This window comes from Alligator sinensis, unplaced genomic scaffold, assembly GCF_000455745.1.
Source record: "Alligator sinensis unplaced genomic scaffold, ASM45574v1 scaffold1947_1, whole genome shotgun sequence".
NCBI classification, from domain to species: Eukaryota; Metazoa; Chordata; order Crocodylia; family Alligatoridae; genus Alligator; species Alligator sinensis.
In genome coordinates this window covers 48,651-53,515 of record NW_005843288.1, presented here as the reverse complement: position 1 = coordinate 53,515, position 4,865 = coordinate 48,651, and positions in this window count along the sequence as shown.

Sequence of the window (4,865 nt, the reverse complement as noted above, 5' to 3'; positions counted from 1 at the left end):
CCAAGTAATGCTCTCATTAATATCGCATCCATAGTTAATGCCATATCCCAACTCTTGGTCTTTTCCTACATATGCAAGATCATGCTCATTTGCTTACTTACTGTGTAATATGGTAACTCATTTACTGTCCTCCCAAAGGACTTTTCAGGGTCACTGCATTCTAGGAGAAAGCCTCCCATCTTGTGAGCTTGACCTACATTCTTTGTCTTTGGATAGATGACTCTGCATTTTGCTCTATTAAAACACCTGTTGTTCAAATGAACCTTACCAAATGATCCAGGCTGAGCTCCGTGACTGAGTCCTCATCATTATTCACCTCTCTACCAATTTTGTGTCATATGTAAATTTTACCAGCAATGATAGAATCAGAGAAAGAAGGACCGGAAGGGAACTATAAGATCAAGTCCGGTCCCCTGCCATGGGCAGCAAGTACTTCGGCTCAAACAAGCTCAGCGAGGTATATGTCCAGCCTCCTCTTAAAGACCACCAGAGATGGCGACTACACCACCTCTGCTGGAAGTGTGCTCAAAATTCTAGTTACCTATACAGAAAAGAAGTTTTTCCTTATGTCCAGCTGAAACTTTTCCTCGACTAGCTTGTGTCCATTGGTCCACGTCTTCCTATGATTTTATATTTTTTCCAGTTAGCTGATAAAGGTATTGAATAGGATGGAGCCCCTTCTATAAAAACTTCCATAAGATGATAAATCCCTATTTAGAATTACTTTTGCACTCTATCAGTTGAGTCAGTTTTTAATCCACTTAATATAGGCTATATTGATTTTGTGGGGCTGCACTGGCAGAACAAGTAAGGCAACTTACTATAGCTGCAGAGATGTTATTTCAAGCTTCACAAAGCAAAGGCTATCTATCCCAGTTGACCTACCTGAAAATGGGTACCTGATCAAGTGATCATATGGACTGAGAAGTCACAGGTGGCTGGATGTGATGCTAGCCACATCACTCCCTAGTGTGCTGTTTGCTATGGTTTCAGTATACATGGACAATACTAGTTCAACGGGCCACTAAGCTCAGGTGTCCCTTTGACATTGATTTTGTACAGTTTCGTTTTTTTCATCAGAATGCCATGCAGGAGTAAGTCAATACTTTATAGAAGTCTAGTAGTGTTATGGTAGCCATAATGGTTCAGGGAATATGTAAGAAGAAGGAATTGTTTGGTGATATCTTTTATTGCACTAATTATATAGTTAGTAGACATATTAGATAAGCTTTCAGCACAAAATACCCTTCCTCAGGTCTGGGGAAGAAGCAGATACAGGCAAAGCTAAATACCAGGTAGAGCAACTCCTTTTGTTTTAAACCCATCATGCAAATTAAAATCAACACTTGAAAAGGGAAATGGTCAATAAACCTGCAGAGCAGGAGAAAGTTAGCAAAAGTAGTTAGGGACTATGAATGGATGAGGTAGATAAATGTAATTATGCAAACAAATGAGACCATTCAAAAGGGCAGAGGGCTGTTATCACCTGTGAAGCACTGAGAGGTTAGCAAAGGGGGCAGGTATGAGCCATGAAAATAAGTCCACGATTTTAGTTTCCAGTAAAGTTACACATTTATATTCAGAGGACTGACTTCTGCAGGTATTATGTAAGTTTTCCGGAGGACAAGGACCATGAGGTCAGAGATGGAGATGTTGTTCTGTGAAAAGGGTTCTTCTGTTGGTGATTGAGTGTTTTTAACCCATTTGGTCCGTCATCCAACCTTGTAATCTCATCAAAGGGGAATATCAACCTTGTTTGGTAAGGCCCATTTTCTATAATGCCATGTTGAATGGCACTAATTGTCTTTTAATTCTTACATTATCCTTCAGTTCTTCACTGATTTGCATCCAATATTGGCCTTTCCAATATTGGCACAGGACTGATGTCAGGCTAACTAGCCTACATGTACCTGGGCTATCCTATTTACCCTTTTTAAATATCATAATTTATTCAGTTTTTTTCCAGTCCTGTGAAATTTCCCGTTTGTTAAAAATAAGCATTAGTGATTCAACCAGTCCCTCAGCTAGTTCTTCCAATACTCTTGGGTGCAAGTTTTCTAGTCCTGCTGACAAATATCCACCCATTGCTGATATGCTGGATAAATAAGCATTTTTATTCAAATGACTAGGCTATGTTGGCCCTAAATACTGTATTAACAGCACCTCCTGAATTTATCCCACAAATTATCCTAGTCATACTAAAATACCCTGTCTAGCATATGTATCCTTTACAATATGTTTGGATATAGTGGGTAATTATTTAGGGTCAGTCTATAACCTTTGTTCATCTGAATGAAACTCTGTGATCTTTGACTTCATTGGGATGATTCCTGTGAATAAAGGCTGGTGTCACACATTTACTTGCAACAGTTGCAAACCTTTGGAATGAAGTTAGTACATGCTAGGAGATCACAAAGGGAACAACTTTGCAATGCTATGACGGCACTTACACATTTAAGCAGTTTAGCATATACTGTCTTTTTGTGTTTTAATTGTACTTAGTAAGTGTTAAATTGAACATGTGACACCACCCTTAGTGAGTGTTCACTGTACATCTACATGTCACTGTGCAGGTCTCATTCCAGGACCTGTACTGATCAGTAGGTTAAAGCAAACATTGTAAAGTAATTAGTTCAAAATCAGGTATAGCTAAAAAATATTGGAAAGGATGGAAGTAGGAAAGGGTTTCAAAACATTACCCCAGGTGGCAGATGCCATCAACAAAAAAGTAAACACAAAAGAACTCCACCAAAATAACAAAGCTCCAGTCATGCCAGCTTCTGCTGCCTCAAGCACACCAGTGGGGAAGCAGCTTCTTTCCTGCTGCAGCTATTGTCACCATTAGAAACTGGGTAAGGTGCCTTTCTTCAAAGAAGCCTCCTGTCACGTGCCAGAAGGTAAGCACAGTGTATGCCCATTTTGTTGAATTAACTTTGCCCTCTTTGTCTTCCAGTAGAAATTAGAAGGTCTGGAAATCCCTCAAACTGCCATGTCCCACCTCAACACATCATCCCCTCAGGGCTACAGAGATTTGCAGACAGAAATCGGCCTGAGTAGCAGCTGCCGTCTCATTTCAGCCAAAGTGCCAACTAGTGCAGACAGAAGTGACAAGTGTTGCCCGACCTAACACAGAAAGCAGTCTACAGTCATGACCAAACACAGGTGCACAGCTAAAGACAGCTTAAAAATGGCTGATTGGGTGAAAATCTGACCCCTAATTGCACCAGATATCAGATAAATATGTTTCAAATGTAGCATTTTCTGTAACCTGTGTCTGTGCTGTCTCCCAGCCTGTCGCTGTGTTCAGAAAGAGAGGAGAGAAAGGGAGTGGAGGGAGTTCAGTCTGGGAGGTTTTCAGCCCCCCTAGGGGGTGGGTGAGCATTTTGGAGCCCCCTGAGGTGGAGGGATCCAATTCACCCACCCTATCCTTCAGCGCCAGTTGGTGAGCTTCCTCTGCTGCCTCCCCCTCTTCCCCCCATTCTGAAAACAGCCAGCACTGGCAGAGAGCCATGGCCAGTGCTAGGGGAACCTGGCTGCCCTTGGAACCAACAGTGAACTTCTGTTTGGTCTGGGGGTCACACTGTAACTTGGAACGCTTTGCAGAAAAGGCTCTGAGTTATAGCTGGGAGCTGCACTTCTGTCTGCATTAGTGATCAATGGGCTGGACTCTCGAATGTTTGGTAGTTTTTCTTCAAGCCCCAGTTCCTGGAGGCATGAGAATCTCAGCTCTCATTAAAGAAAAAGATATTTCTAGCCCTTATTTTAACAGATAAAAGGTGGAAATATTGACTGGAAAGATTCAAGAAACCAGAAATCAAAGAACTTCTTCCCTATCATTCAAAAATGTCTCACAATTCTTGGGGTGTCTGAGCATGAACAACAGAGCTGCACGCTGGCCAGGCAGGTACATGGCTCTGTACACACCTGCCCTGAGCAAACATAAATCATAAAATTGCACCTGGAAAAAAACCCATGACTTGGGAATGATAGATGTGTGAGGAGGAGAAAGAGGGCCCTCTCATAGCCTACTTGCCAGGGCACTCACCCAGAAAGCAGGAGATTCAGGAGGAGATTCAGATTTTAGCATCCCTCATCACACAGAGGCTTTGGCGACGTATAGGGGATGCACGTGGGTGCATGTGCACCCCTTGAGATTGGCTGCTGCCAACACTGCCGGCAGTGTCTGTGGGCAGTCACCGATCGCCACTCGGTGCTCATCACCCCCCCACCTTGCCACCAACACTGCCGCGGCTGCCTACGGGTGATCCCCGCTCAGCCTGCCCTCACTGCCAACATCACTGCAGCCACCTGCAGGCAGGCCCTGCTCACCGCTGCCACACTCCCGCCGCCACTGTCTGTGGGCGGTCGCTGTGCCCCCCCAGCCTCGGGAGGCATGAGGCATTCATGCATAGGGGACTTTGAACCTGCTGTCCTTCCAGTAAAGTGATCTGACTACCAGGTCCCAGATTAGATGTTACCCTCTCTCCAGTGCTCCTTCTGAAGCTGGCCTTCTGGGCAGCCAAGAGAGGGAGATGTGTAAGGTCAGGAGGAAGACAACAAGGCAGAAGTTGTAAGGCTCAGTGAGATGGTTTTGGCCTAGACCCTTGCTAGCAATGGGGCAGAAACTTCCCTACTGCTCCCTCATCCATTTTAGCCAAGGAATACTAAATGTATGAAGAGTGGCTCAGCCTGCTGGGAAGTTAGAAACAGGTTAAACCCCTTTATGGATAAGGATAAGCCTAGAACCAGGCTCACCTGTTTCCTGGGCTAATGCCCTAATCAGTCACCTTTTAGGCTAAAACATCAAGGCCCCTCCTCCTCCTGGTTTTCATCAGGACAGAATTTCAGTCCCTACATTCTGGTAT